Source organism: Siniperca chuatsi, linkage group LG8 (genome assembly GCF_020085105.1).
Source record: "Siniperca chuatsi isolate FFG_IHB_CAS linkage group LG8, ASM2008510v1, whole genome shotgun sequence".
NCBI classification, from domain to species: Eukaryota; Metazoa; Chordata; class Actinopteri; order Centrarchiformes; family Sinipercidae; genus Siniperca; species Siniperca chuatsi.
In genome coordinates this window covers 1,359,928-1,375,841 of record NC_058049.1, presented here as the reverse complement: position 1 = coordinate 1,375,841, position 15,914 = coordinate 1,359,928, and the positions used below count along the sequence as shown (strand labels likewise).

The window sequence follows — 15,914 nt, the reverse complement described above, 5'->3', positions numbered from 1 at the left end:
ACCCAGCAGCTAGGCCTCCTCAGAGTCTGGACTTCTGCAGTGTGGATAGTTTGATTCTTGGTTTCTTATTTTTCCAGTGAAACGTGTTTGTGACAGATTGTTAGAGATGCTTTGGGTTGTATGGTCATTTTGACGGATGCTGTTGTACGTTTCTATCTAATCTCATCTTTTCTCATTTCATTTCATCGTATCTTGATCTTCATTTTATCTCTCCGCCGTTGGAAGGAGACATCTTTTCTTCTTGTAGTGTTTGTTCAGTGTCACTGGCAGACAGGTGTGGAGCTGCTAAGTGGTGATAAATCCTCTTCGAGCGTCTGATCGCCGTCACCGAATCCAAAGATTGTGACATGTTGCAGACACGACCAGTGACGTGTTTGTCTCTTTGGTTCCCATCATCCTTCTCTTCCCGTCTGTTTTTATTCTCTTCCTTTTCTTTCTTAATTTCCGGTCATCTTTTCACTCATTCTCTCTGTTCTTTGCTTTTTCATCATATTCTCTTCATTTCTGTCTCTCCGTCAACCTTTACTTCACCATTTTTTTCTCTCCTCCGTCTATTTTTGTTTTGTTCGGTCTTCCTCCTCGTTCAAGCTTTCCTCCTCTTTCAACATGCTCTCTCCTCTTTCTCTTCTTCCTCACCTCTCATGCTATTTATATCGTTCTTCCTCCACACTCTCACCCCTCATCTCTCTCCAGCGCTCCCTCTTTTCTTTTCATTCTCAACACATGTTGTCTTCTCTCTGCTTTCTTTCTTTCTTAACTCTTCCCATTTTCTCACTCATCCAACAGACCATCTTTTCTTTTTGGTCTCTCTTCCCCTCTCTTTTCTTTTCCTCTGTGTTTCTGTAAATCATTTTAATGCACATTTTGCACATTTTGAAGTATCGCATTAGAAGAGTTCAGGCGCTCGCTTGAGGTGGGTTTTGCTCTTTCCGAAAAAGAGTTCATTGGAGGTGGAAACACTTTTGCTGAATAAGTTCAGACGCAGCGATATGATCAGCTGTCGAAGCCTCTCTGTGTGTTTCCCTCGTAGATGGCCACGGTGGTTTTGTTTCTCTTGTTCTGTGAGCTTTATTAGCGGCTGACAATCTACTGGTTTCGTTGCTGCTTCTTCTGCTCTGTTTATTACAGCCGTGCGTAACGTAGCCTGTACCGCCAGCCTCCGCTGGATGACCAAACTACGCTTGTAGATTTGTTTCTTCGCTCCAAAGCAGCTGATGGAAACGAGCCTAATTCGCATTTTCTTTTTTTTTTTTATTGCGACTTTTCACAAGTTTGCTTCTAATTCGCTTGACAACTAATGGAAACGTGACTATTGTCTCTTCTTTCCACTCTTCCTCTTTTAAGTCTTTCGTGCTCGCCCACCCCTCTCATCTTTTTTCAGTGCAGCTTTTTCAATTCTCTTACTCCTTTCTCACCATCCCTTCTTCTTTTCTCAGATCAATTCCCACAATAGCTCCTCCAACATTTCCTTTTTTTGTCTTTATCCACCTCCTCAAACCTTCACTTTCATCTCCAGCAATCCTGCTTTCTCTCCCCTCTTTTTTCCTTCCTCCTTTTCTTTTGCTCATGCCTCATCTTTCTTTTTTACTTTTTAAATCATTTCATTCTTGTTTTTCTGTAAAGTGTTTGATCTTTTTCATCCTCTCTTCCTTTCTTCATGACCTTTTTTCGCACGTTGCATCGCCGCATATTCTCCATCTTCCACACTTTTGCTCTCACCTTCATCTTCACTGTGCTTCTTCATTTTCTGCTAACAACTAAAACATAATTTGTTCGAATTAACACGCCTCGTGTTGTCATTTGCGGTGCCTCCTCTGACTCACAGAGCGCTAAGAGGCAGCAAACAGCCTCACCTTTGTGCACATTTTTCCATCTCCTGTGCTGAATCCAAAGTGCTACCTCTCAGATGGTTTAGTGTCGTGATTGTCTGCTCAGCACAGCTCGCTAGCTTCCTCCTTTTGCGTTATTAAAGAGAACAACAATACTCTAGTTTACTGATACGACAGCGCATGCAGTGGTGTGAGAAATTCGAACAGATAATTACAATCAAACTCTTTTTGCAGCTGGTTCAAATTTGAAATAAAAGATCACAGCCCTAGTTTGGTCAAGGCCTCTTGGAAATCTTAATGCTACAACATACAATGATATTTTAGACCAGTGCTTCCCAACCTTTTTGACCGCTTAAAATGAAATGAAAGTACTTGCAACTCCTTGTCACCAGTTGCAAACATCTCCCGGTTGTGACTAGTTCAACCAAAGAGTGATTTCCTTTGCTTTATATGGATAATATCCTGAAGAAGCAAAATGATCCAGTAAAACGAAGCAAAGATTAGTTGCGGGTCCCGACACTCAGGGTGTGTTCTTCCAACTTAGTGTCAACAGTTTGTGTTTGCTCCTTTCCTGTTTCTACATGACGAAGCCCAAAGCTGCTCCATAAAGAAACGGTTTCCCAGTTTGGTGTGGAAGAACTTGACTGGCCCGCACAGAGCCCCGACCTCAACCCCACAATCACATGTTGTGCTGTTACGTTTGATGTTTTAAGTACATTTTATTGCCAATACTTGTGTACTTTTACTCAAGTAATATTTTGAATGCATGGCTTTTACTTGTAATGGAGTATTTTAAACTGTGGTATTGCTACTTTTACTTCAGTAAATAATGTGAATGCCACCACTCAGCTATCATACCCGGCTGCAATGTTCAGGTGTCCACATACTTTTGGCCACATTTCCTCTCTCCTTGCTTTCTTCTATTTTCATTCTCTCAAAAAAAAAGTCCATCATCTTCCTCTTCAGCGCGCTTTCTGTTTTGTTCTGCCTCTTCTTCTTCTTCTTCCCACACATTTTTAAGTCTCCTGTCTTTCTTTTCTCTCTCTTCTGACACATTTTGCCTTCCCTCTCTCTTCTGTCAGGACACACACACACACACACACACACACACAGTGGAGGTGAAGTCGAGAGGCTTGTCTTAGCGTGCCATCTGTCCTCGGCGCTGACGTTGGCTCTAATTACTGCGTCTCCCCTGGCTAATGCTGCCTCATTAGGCCGCCGGAGCATGTGCAGCCGACACAAGCGCTGCCGAGAATTTGCACCAGGAAACGTGAGCTCGAGCCATTATGGGTTCAGGAAATCTGTCTGGTGCGACAGGCAATTCACACCAACGGTTAAACGCTCATTTTGCTTCTCTCTCTTTAATTCTTCCTCTCTCTCTCTCTCTCTCTCGTGCTCTCTCGCTCCTCTCGCCTAGCTTTGGACAGCGATTCGGAGGCCCGAGTCCAAGCACCAAAACAAAGGAGTCAAGAAGAAGTCGAGCTCCAAGAGAGACCAGAGAGGCACGCATGAATTCACCCGACGTCGGTTAGAAAAGCCTGATACCAATAACTCATTACAATTTGATTCGTTGCAGATAACGCCAGTTTATTTTAATCAATGGCCTACTTTCGTGGTTGTGGCCATAACGTGTGTTATTGTTATTTGATGAAGGTTAATTAGCAACTGAAAAAGGCAAAGTTTTCTGTAGACAAATTACATGTGCTTGCTTATGCTGAAAATGCAGGTGCAAACACTGTAAAAAGGCTAAAATGTTTTCATGTCAGATGTACGGGACTGCAGTTGACGTTGAAGAAGGCAAACATGCGGCGGCCGACAAGGGCAGACTCACCGCAAGTCAGGAAAACACAAGCAAGACAACATCTCATGAAGTTACTGAAGTCGGTCCGTGTGTCATCCGTTCACGTTCATGTTGTGGGTTTCTGACTTCTGCTGCCGCTCTGCGCTGCACGCGAGCTGAAAGTGACGGCTGCATGCTCCTCGCAAGGCCTTGCAGAGCGAAAAGGTGGAACTGCATCAGTAATTTCAATGTTTTGGGAGGAGATTTAGTGTTTATGACGGATATTAACCTTCACTCTCCCACCACCAGTGTTGACAGATGGCATGTAGCCTGCATGATAATCATAAAGGCATTATTAGACCAGGGATACACACATTAGACAGTCTGTCTGTCATCACTGATGAACCTGGTTATTATCTCTGATTAACAGTAGTTTTCCAACGTTTTCTTTTTAAATACCTTCATTTTCAGTTTCAAAAATGCTACCCAAACTTCCAACGAACGGATGATACGAGTCACAAACCTTTAGTGTCCTCTGGAAACACTTCTGTCGGCGTTGTGTGTATTTGCAGCGTGTTTTCTAAATGCTGTGCATGTGTTGTCAAATTACTGAAGATTATTAGCTTGTATTTTGTCTTTTTTTGCACGTGTTTCCTTAAGCTGCAGTGAGTTTGCCCTTGTCGGCCACCGTACAAATACATTTGAAAATGTAGTTTTAATGTGAAGGTTTAGGGTTTTCATTGGATAAATATCAACGTGATCGTTGGATTGGTTGACTCAGTTCCATTGATCAGATCAGATTAGATTACTGTGCATTTTCAGAAGCTATAACATCTTGATTTGTTGTTATGTTAAAGCTCATTAGTCTTATTTTGGAAGGTTTCACAGTTTCCCACGTTGATTGACCATTCGCTAGTTAAGCCTGTCAACCTTTCAGCTGTAGCACATCACACATGCACTTCACAGTGATAAACAACAATGGGACCTTGTTTTCAGGCAGCAGTAGACAAAAGCAAAAGGCGAATATCAGCTGTTTAATCAGCTGTAAGCTAGTTAGCCGGATATGCTAACGTTTGCATGTTGGAGCAGATGGACAAACTTTTTTTTTTCCTTGTTTCCTTTTGTGTTCTTGTGTTTTTGGTTTTGGAAAGGCTAAAAAAAGACAAAATCCTGCAAACTGTTTGGTTACTGTACATACAGTATGTATTTATGTATATATAGTTCTATCTTTTATTCTGCCTTGTTTCGTGGGTTCTAACATTTCTACAGTATTTCTTCATGTTTGGAATGACAGCTGAACATGAACGTCTGTGTTTCTGTGTTTCTTCTGGACAGACCCAGGAGAGGCAGCACAGAGAGAATAAGGAATGACAGGACAGATTTCATGGTAGGGTGTTACAGTCACATGTTGCACTGAGCCCGCAGGCTGCTTCATGTCTCGTGGCTCCACCTGCAGCAGCTGCAGACATGCATCGTACTTCACACCTGAAGCCATCCGGTACCTGAAGCTCCGCGTGGAAGTTTAGCTCTCCGGCTGTACATCTGTGGCTTCAGCATTTAAAACTTCAGGTGCTTCACGAGCCTGTTTTCAAATCATTAAATCGTTCTGACGACATTGAAATCCAGCACTTGCGGGATCCAAAAACCTTTCTGGTATCAGTTTAAAACACTTAGAAAAAATAGATAATTATGATCCATAATTAGGAATTTGACATAATATGTGAAAATTAGTTTTCATCTGGTTTGATGTTGTCATACTTGCAGGTTTCCCCTCAAGTGTGAAAAATTAACACCTGCCAAAAACCAACTGCTGTTTACTCCCCGAGGCCACCAAACTGTGAATTTAGCATTATGTGGAGCTTTTTCCATTTTTAAAATCCAGTTTCATGAGCAGAGAGCATTTCCTGCTGTCTGTCGAGTTAGATGTGAGTGTCACTGCCTGCCTGTACCGCCTCAAGTCCCCGCAGCTCTTCGTCATGAATCATCTGACAAACCGCGAGATAAAGATCTAAAGTATTTATCTCGTGTGTGTGTTGCGATTTCGTCGCTCTGACAGCAGTAAATCTGTGGAAATCGATAATTGCAGTTCATCAGCGACAGGCGTCTGGTGTCAGGAACTGTAAACGGTTCTGCACGCTGTCTGATGTCTTTGTTTATCGAAGACATTCACGACAAGCGCTGCGGCAACTGGTTAACCAGAAACACAACAAAAGAGGATCTGACTGCAGATCAGAGGGAGAGTGACGAGACGAGCCCAGGTGTTAGTCATGTGATCGCACAGAGCCGGTGAGACGCTGCGCAGCGTTCAGAGAAACTCTTAATGCAACACAGATTTATTCAAGCACCGACGCTGCAATATGCAACATGTAAGATTTGACACTACTGGTAATTATTGGCGTTAAACGAGGGGGCAAAAGCCACAGTAGTCTCCATTTACAGCGCAGCGAACCCGGCAGTCAACACGACGCCAACCGTCCTGATTCCACTGCAACCGACACGACAACAGACACAAACAAAAGCTGTGAAAAGCAGAAACCGCTGCAGCAACTGATCTGCTGTAAGCTGCAAATGTTAGCATGTCCGGCTAACTAGCTCACTGCCTACAGCAGCAACCTAGCATTACCGATTTGTAGTTAAAGCACTGTTGCAAAGACTAGAAAGGCGCTATATAAGCACAGTCCACTTACCATTTACTTACAAGGTCAAGAGTTAGCATGTCATTCGCTAATTCCATTATTTTGTGGGACTTTGTAGTCCTGGATGATACTTTTTAAAATTAGAAAAATACTGTGAAAATACGAACAATAAGGCATAACTCTAAACTTGTGCTGTTTGTTGAAATATGTTTTACTTCTGTAAGCATCGGAAAACAGGGTTATTTTAGAACAAAATCAAAACAGTTTGATCTTCCAGTCCAGCTTTTTCCATCTCTCTGCACGGATCATCAGCTGGCAAGCATGCTGACTTTTAACCTGGGACCTGCTAGCTTTAACCTTAGTGCTTTAGCACGGCATCATGCCTGTAGCCATTGAGCGCACTCCTGCATACTTTCTGAGTACCGAGAGGATTAAAAATCATACCCATTAGAGGGCAGATCAGGCCTGAATCATGAAATATCTTCCTATTTTACGCAACATAAACATAACTCAGCCAAAAAAAGACTGTTATAACCCCTCCCCCACCTCTCTGTACCAGCTCTCAACATTTCAAGAAATAATCTACTCGTGTTTATGAAATATTCCCCCTGGTGTCGTTTGTCCCATATCATCCATATGTTCGTTATTCCTCCTGAAGAACTAATGGAGTTGGTATGAGGATGATGGCCAACTAGGCTGCGGACCAACTTCTTTCAGTGCCAGAACTTTCTATACTGCATGTGTATTTATGTCTGATTTCACTTCAGATAACTAAAATAACCATTGCATGCTTGCTTTTTAATGGCAGTAAACTAGACATGTTTTGTCTCTGGTGCGAAAACATGAACCCGCAGTTGAGCTCGTGTGTTTGTGGTTTGTGCTAATTTCATTTGAAACGTGTCAACTGAAGTGATAAGAGTCTTAAGGTCGGTCTGGCTTTATCACCTGGACCTGAGGCGTTGTCTTGAAGAGAGTCCCTGTGTCCAAAACGAGTTTCAAGACCGACTTCGTTTCAGTTTTGTGCTTTTGTGATGCACGTTCCTAAATCAAAGTGTTTAGTTGAATTACCACACGGCGAATCTGGGGCCAGATAGCGGAAAATAAATAAACAATCCGCAGGGTGGGAGGAGGGTGAACAGGGGCCAGGGGCCAGTAATCCAGCCATGCCAACAGGAAACTTACGGAGCCCCAAAGTCCTGACAGAACATGTCTTGTATTTTTCTTGCACTCTGCCGATCACGTTTACTCACTTTATTGTGACGTTTAGGTCCTCAGATCATCATCAGATAACGCTGTTTTTTTTAAACTTGTGATAAAGGGAGCACCAGTGACTGACGGTGTGCAGGTATTTCTGATCTGACGCACCTGTCAATGAGACTTTCTGCTGTTTTTCATGTTGTTGGCACGTTAAGTCATTATTTCCACAAAAGATGGATCAGATATCTTGTGCAAACACGATATGGATCTTTTACATACAAGATAATGACTTGTGCGGACAAGTTATTATCTTTGGTGTGCAAGATAAAAAAAATATCATCACTCACCTTTCTGGAGTTATGGGGCTCTACAGAGACTAAACACCTGTTCACAGTGAGCACTTGTGCCTGGGGTACCTTCACTAATTGCACTAATAGCAATTGAATTGCTAATTTTTCTGCAGTAAAGGTTTGGAGGACTTAACCTTTGGTACACACTGTGATTCTTCATGAATGTAAAAGATTAAAAGATCAAATTAAGGTACACACAGCTGAAAATACCATGTATGTTCAGATTAAGTGATCCTTTATGAGTTAGGAAAATTATCCCACTTACTAAATTAAATGCACCAATTAAAAACCCTACAAAAAAAAATCATTTTCACATAGATGAAAATGTTGAAGACAAATGGTTTTCAGAGGACAGGGACGATATTTTAAGGAATTGTTGTATGCTGAAAATCATGATGTCCAACAAGTTCACTGAGCTGACAGTCAGACACAGACCACAACCCTGAAACCAGTTTAGCCAAACTGAACCTTCATCACTGACCGGGCTAAACGCCCACACAGACGCTTCATCCCAAAATCAGCCGTCAGCCCACAGTGACCTCAATCCATCCACGATCTGTCCCCAAACCTCCACCATCCGAACGGAAGGCCAAATCCCGACCGACGCCCACACGGCGACGTCAGGCCGAACCGGGCCAAACTCCCACCGGCGTCGGCATCCGCAGGCCTCGGCCGCTTCCCACGTCCGACCACATCATCTGGGAGGAAGCTGGGCTCTTACTGCCGTCGTCTGTTTGGGTCAGGCCTCAGACACCCACCATGAGAGGAGGGGAAGCACAAATCATCCCTCCAAACGCTGAAGAACAATGGAAATGTGGCGATCCAAAAATGAAAAAATCACTGGAAAAACAAAAAAAAAACACCTACACGTATGACATGATTAATGGCATGAAATTATGACAAATAACTGAGATAAATAGATATTTTGAAGAGAAAATTTAAAGCAAACTAGAGGAGAAATGAGAGAGGAAACTGCTGTATGGAAAATGAAAAAGAAAGCAAAAGTTTACCTTCCTGATGCCTCTTCTTTGCTCAGTTTGAATGGCATGTAAATGCAGAAATGACAACAGTAAAACCAACCAGTGTTCATTCACTGAGTCATTGCTTCAGTCTACTTAAAATACCCTGACAAACAGTTATTTATGAGCTGTCCTGTGCTCTCCATCCATCTATTTTTAGGAGGGATTCAGCGGCAGATGAATAAGAGTCTCCGTCAGCGCGTCTCAGACTTCTGCGGCAGGTGGAGGGTGAAATGTCGACTCGAGGCCCGTTCGCTCAGATCGGGCTTTGTGCAGCGTTCATTGGTGAAGGAGTGACTGGACGTTCGTCATTGTGTTTGCAGCCGGCCGTTGGCGAGCGGGAGCCGGTCCAGCCATCTTGTGTGGAAAATTCCGGACTGGGCACGAGCCGGCCATCTGCAGCTCCAGGCCTTCAGCAGCCAAACGCAGAAACACTCGAGCTACTGGAGGGTTCGGAGGAGGGAGGAAGAAGGAAATCAACAGCAGAAATGTCTCCATGTTGGAAGGAAAAGGTTTGACTAGTCATGATTGCAGAGTGATTACATTTACTGAAGTCGTTGAGCTTCTGGTACCTTTACTTTAGTCTTTCCAAGGTCCTTTTAGTAGCTGCTGTGGGGCTTTTCATCATATCGCCTGGTCTTCATCAGCAGCTTTTTTATTTTGTACATGTTGGTTTAAACGTGGAGGATCAGAGTTTATTCTCTGGAAACAGCAGTTGACAAAATGATCACACCAACAGCGAGTAACTGTACTTAGGACACGTCGTGTAAAGACAATCATTACAGACGTGCATTTGTCCCTCCAGCAGTTGAACGTATTGATCAGTGTAGGCCGGTTCTTATTATTGTATGATTGATTGTATGTAAAGTGAGATGTGTGTTTGTGTGCTCGTCACTTATGAAGGGGATTCTTTAAAAGTTTTGGTTTGTTACTTTTCTTCTATGCAGAAAGTCCTTCAGTTGTCTTTCTCGAGAGACGATAAAAGCAAGCTTGACCTTTGACCTTTTGATTGCCCTTTGTAGATCCAGTTTATACTTTTCTGTAATAAAATGTTTTTTAAAAAAAAGTATAACTGACCCTACTCCTACAAACTCATCCTATCAGATAAATCTGCCTATTTCTCCATAACTGATATCCAATTTGTAAATTGATCCCTCACTGTGCTGCTGCCCCGCCCCCAACATCCTGTTTCAACAGGAAATACATCACATTAAGGAAGTAATACATAACATGAGGCTTTTAACTAGGCCTGGCATACCTGCAGAGTTTGACGTGTGGGACAGACACACTGTGACTGTTAATCCACCTCTGAACACCTGAAAAGATGTTTACCCAGAATCCTGTGGGGTGTTTGTGGAGAGTTGACCTGGGTAAGAAGGTTTACGTGCACTTTTTATGTTGCAAATTTGGGATCGCTCAGTTTTTCCTCCACTGGATCGTGATTAAATAGGGTTTGTTTCCTTTTCACTCCACATTTAGTAAAAAAATTCAGTTGAGATCTGTTTCTTTTTCTAACAATCGTTTCATTATCTACAGAAATAAGGTTAATTAGCAACAGCTGATATATTTCCTGCTAACAAAGTTTGTCAGTTCGACCCACAGAACCGAAGCTACCGGATGTTTTGAACATTTTTCTTTGCTAATAAAAAGAGCGAGAAGAAGAGGAAGATTTGGAAATTCAGCCCGGTACTGCCGCGTTCATACTGGATGAATCTGGAACATCCGGTGCCAGCAAGTCGATGCAGGAAGCAGTGAGCGTTTCATGTAGAGAGGCAGAAAGTGAGAGTGTGGATGATGGAGTCATGTCCCATCATGTTTTAAATATTGTGACCGACGTGTTTCCTCGCCCTAAACCATCCTGTAGATGTCATGTGCAGATGTAGTAGAAAGCCGGAATTGAAACATTTGGCACTGGATGTTAAAAACGCAGTCAGCGGTTTCGTGAATTCGCCCAGAATCATGTGCAAATCCACGTATACAAACACCGCTGAACTGAATGTAAAATAAAATCAGGTATCAAACTCTCATCGCTGCAATCAGACGGGACGGAGATCTGATCCGTCAACATCTGCTCACTATTAACCGGTTCAACGTCTAAACAGCTGAGTGGGTCGATGGAGAGTATCTTTACAGTTTTTAACTACTGATGAGCACAGTGAGCCTCCATGAAGAGACTCCACATCTTCTGATCACAAACTCTCCAATTAAACTAAACAGTGAGTGAAAACTAAACACCTTTTCTCAGCCTGAGTGTGAAATTTCTCCATCTTTTTATTTTTTCAGCTCTTCAGGTAGAGAGCCGTGTGTGTGTGTGTGTGTGTGTGTGTGTGTGAATCACAGCGTGCGGCGGCGGTTGTGCAGTTTCTCCGTTGTTTAAGAGCAGGTCGGGGAGGGAAGGTGACATCATCTCTACACCTGAGGCGGCGGAGCTGACACCTCCATCTCTCAGACAGGTGAGAAGGCACAAACAATCCAGAGCTCATAATGAGGACGGCTGCTGGTCTCAAACAGCCACAGAGCACTGTTGTTGGTTTTTGGAGGGTATGTGCAAATTTTAGATCATTTTAGCCTTCAGTGTTCAATCAACAATCAAAGAGAAACAGACTTAAGTTTGTTCTTCAGTGTTTGGATATTTTAAAAAATATAGTCGTGTAAAAACCTCGTCACTAAAGTTTAACAAAATAATCTTAACTCAACATCCACTTCCTAGTTTTTCTGGAGCTTTTAATGCATTCACGTCATTCTGAAGCGTCTTTCTTTCTCTGATTTCTAAGCCGACGTCAGAGTCATTTGACCCGGGAGCGAAGTCCAGTGTAAAGGGGCTTCACAGACCATATCCTGTCATTTCACCAGGGTTAAAATGACGTCCGGAACGGAAAGTTCAATATCTGATGAGCACAGGGAAGATTTCATTCCCCACCTCCCCCCTGTGATGTTAATCCCGTCCGAATGGGGCTTTAGTCACCTCTGAGTTCAGCATTTGTAAAACCTGCTTTCTGGAACAGGCCCCTGGACCAGAACCCAGACGCTCCGGGTTTCACATCGACTCTCCATCCTGTGAATCCAACCCGACCTCGGCAGACACTCCTGCAGACCTTCAGGGCCACCGTCCGCACCTACAGCGGGTGAGTGTTTGATGCCCAGAAGATTTTTCGGGTTTTAAAGTGTCTCGTAAAAACTTTTTAGGCGACAGATTTACAAACGCAACAATGCATGAAATCGACACGGAAATATAGAAGAGAGAGCTCCTTACCTCGTTCACACCTCTGATGAGAGAGCTGAGGTGTGTGTGTGTGTGTGTGTGTGTGTGTGTGTGTGTTTGAAGGTGGGATAATTGATTGGGACGATCGCCAGGAATCTGCTGACATCACACCGCACACCTGAAATCTGTACACGCTGATTTCACCATATATTCTGCACACACACGTGCTGTCACAGTTTGAATTCATCAGCTCCTCATAAACATCGTCATTAGCATACTGTGTGTGTGTGTGTGTGTGTGTGTGTGTGTGTGTGTGTACAAAGAAATCATTGTTTCAGCACTGAACAGGTGATAAAACCAGACGCTCCTAAAAACAGAAATTGATTTCAGAATGAGATTTGTTTTTATTTTTATTTCAACACCTACTGTAACAAATTAATTGCTGGCAGTTTATTAAGGTTACAGTTATGTGTCATCATTTCTGAGGACAGAAACAGTTCTGTTTTATTAAATGTGATAACGAACGAGTCATTTCAGGTGTCCCAACGTAACACGTGACGTGCTTTGTCAATAAATTCCTTCAGTGAGTGTTCGGCTAAAGACCACGTCACTGAGTTGGTGTCCAGTCAGGCCGAACAGCGGCACAGTGAAATTCAGAAGCTCGGTGATGTGGTGGCTACTTGCGGAGCTAGTTAGTGAGCTACAGTACCTGGCGAGCTAACCGGAAACATGCTAACTTGCCAAGAACATGCTTGCGTTACCTAGCTGCAATGTGAGACTCTGCATGGACCAACAGGGGTCGCTGAGCTAGCATTACTACTGTACTAGCAAGCTAATCTGCTAGCATGTTTACTATCAGCTACACACCACACTGACTGTGGGTTTGATTATATTGTTTTGTGAGTTTTTTAGTTTTTAAATTTTACAATGGACAGTAAGAAATGATTATTGAAAATTATTAAACTTATTAAAGTTTGTTGTCTTTTTACTTCAGTGGCATTTACTTCCCATGTTTACAACATGGAGCTGCTTGTTCCTCCCTGAAATATTAAAAGAAAATAATCTTTTTTTGGACATAATTTTAGTGAACAATAGCAACAAAGTACCACTAACCTCAGTGACAAATACGTTGTTTCACAATAAAAGCCGCTCCTTTCTGTTTCTGATTGAATGCTTTTAATTGGAAGCGGCAGCAGTAGGAAATGTTTGATCTGGCGTAACTTGATACCGCCGTGATGCTGCTGTAGATAGCTACCATTGAACAGAGAGGCTTCTATCAATGAGTGTGAGTGGCGGACCCTGCCACTAACAATTAAAACTACCAAATAAAGAGGTAATGAAACGATTATTTCTGGAAGTACTACTGATGGGTGGTGGTGTGTGTAGTCAGAGGCCCGCACTGTTGCACCTTTAACCCCACTCAACAGTGATGTCACAGTGTACGGACACACCCTGGAGTACACTTCTACATCACTGCAGCAAGATAAGAAATTAAAAACAAGATTTTCAGCTGCTGTTGTTTCTCTGTAAGTGTTGTTTAGATATAAATTACCCGAGCCTTTCGAATGAATGCAGAAACCATCAAGTTGTGCAGCGTTTACTCTGACATCAGTTATATACAATGAGTTTCTCTCGGCACTTCCAGCATCCCTGGCCTTCTTCACATTACCAGGAACCGAGTGTAAATTTATGCAGGCTAAAAACACTGGGATCGGCTTGTAAAATGCACAAAATGTAAATTGTAGAATGTAAACTTTGCCCCTAAATTCCCACAGAAAATACACAACTCGCGACGTCTGAGCTGCAGTCAAAGATGAGACATGTCTGTGTTTCTGAGGTGAATATTTTCCAGATCATCTAAGACTTAATTTGATTTGATCTGCAGTCACGCTTCTCGCCGTCTTTAATGGTTGTAGTGTTTTTGTATGGAGCGCCAGGCTGCCGTTTGTTTCCTCTCTCTCTCTTTTTTTGGGTTTGTCTTGCTGTGTTTCTCTCTCCACCCACCCGCTCGGCTCAGCGCTGCCTCAGAATCTGTTTCACTCGCTAAATTGGCTCCTCAGACACCCTTCCCCTTCTTCCCCATCTCTCATTTAAAAAGTGAGAAATTATAATTATCTGAATTATGCTTTTAATGATGCGTTAATTAGAGTCATGGAGTGAGATTAGCCTATGAAGTATTACTTGTGAAATTTTTCCAGATTCATAAGAGCTTCTCATACAGGCGGAGAGGAGGGAGAGGGAGAGAAATGTTGCTGTGCTCAGTGATTAGCGCACCAATAAATAACAGAACAGATTGTGGTGCATATGCTTACGATTACAACTTTTAAACCAACGCTTTAAACTCACACCGACTGTCTTGTGCTGGCAAGAGGTTTCTGTACTAACAGCCCAGTCAGTTTTGTGTTTCCTTCAGAGGCTCTCTGTGCAATTCTCACCAAATGTGAACTATTATTATAGTGTGTGAGGAGAAAACTGATCTCTCAGCTTTTACCGCCTGCAAGCTGAACTAACGCTGCAAAATGAGATTGTTTCCAGGAGGAAGTGTTTGGAAAATGTAGGTTCTGATCTTCTCACTTATTTACATTTTTATATTAACAATGAATCAAATGAGTGTCTGTCTGTAGTGTGAAAGGTGCTGCTCATATTCATAAACCCACAGAGAAGTATCAGCAGCTCTGCTCAGCTTTTTAGCCTCTGTTAGCTCCTGGTTTTGGCCTTGCAGGACATTTCCTGTCCGGTTCCGTCTCAGCGTTTCCGACAGCAGCAGGCAGCTGTTTTGTGATGAGCCCACTGTACACGAGCCGCTCAGCAGCAAACAGCAGACAGAGACTAGCTGCTGAACATAGCGGAGCGTCTAGCAGCTAAAGAGCCAGATGTTTCCCTCAGGAGACCAAACCCAGAGCTGACAGAGAGAAGACCGGACTTAGACTCATCATTTTATCTGTGAGAGTACGTCGATGTTGTTTTCAGCAAGCTTTAAACTGAAATTATACTTCCCTCGTCTGCATAGCTCCAAAGATTCGTACCAGTCCGTGTGTCATCTGCCCATGTCCTCGAGGGTCTGCCGACCTTACCGACTGCATATGCAGACACCCGACGTAGTATAAACAGAAGTGCGTAATTTCTGTTTTGGAGTATATCGGGACTTTAGGTGGTCATTAGTTGTGTTTTCACTAAATTGTTGCACATGTTTTTAAGCACATTTCTGAAATTGTGGCCTAAATAAAATGCCAAATTGATTTTAATGAGCTAATGTAATGTGAATATATATTTAAGATGACATTATTAATAGAGCAGCGGTAACTCTGAAACATGGACAAAATGGATTAAATGGCTGTGTAAAGGATAACCTGGGTCTTGTTTCTATAGTTTTGTCATAATTTCACTTTATTCAGATTATCTAAACCACTTAGAGGTCAAACTGAAAGTGAAAACACCTGAAATGTTGCTAATAAACACAACCACAGTAAGCACAGGAGGTCAAAGTTGCTCCCAGATCTCAGCTATTAACTTGGTGATTATGTTATTTTTACTGATGGGATGAGTTGTGATAGACTGGAATTATAGGAGAAAATCAGGAGAACAGTCGGAGAGCAGCTTGAAAGTCAGACGGGGGATTTGCTCATTATGTCGCTGACAAAGTGACAGAAAATTAGCAGAGAAGAAGCGTTTGTTTCAGCTTCAGTATTACCACGTTTAAGTATCTGATAATCTGAGCGCTTTGTTCTGGCAGAGAGCGAAGCAAACACAGAGTCATTATTAGTTCGTTCCCTCTGTGTTTGTCTCTGCACAAAGAGAAACAGAAAGACAAACCCAAAGCAGTTTACTGGCTCATTGCACTTATGTAAAACACGTGTGCCATTATTACCCTCCTTGTTCCAGTCAGCTCCTCACATTTACA

At 42.7% G+C, this 15,914-nt stretch overlaps 1 long non-coding RNA gene across 2 annotated transcripts in view; it reads left to right on the top strand.

Annotated features, from left to right (window-relative positions):
• Positions 1-2,870: 2,870 nt before the first annotated feature.
• The window catches only part of LOC122879911, a 37,367-nt gene continuing 24,323 nt past the window's right edge, over positions 2,871-15,914 (top strand). Inside the window, exons 1-5 of one of the 2 annotated variants that reach the window (XR_006378810.1) lie at positions 2,871-3,356; positions 4,945-4,996; positions 8,972-9,323; positions 11,095-11,264; positions 11,817-11,936. This is a non-coding gene — a long non-coding RNA (uncharacterized LOC122879911). Of the gene's footprint in view, positions 3,357-4,944; positions 4,997-8,971; positions 10,182-11,094; positions 11,265-11,816; positions 11,937-15,914 lie in introns of both variants that reach the window. The other variant, XR_006378809.1, reaches the window with a different exon arrangement.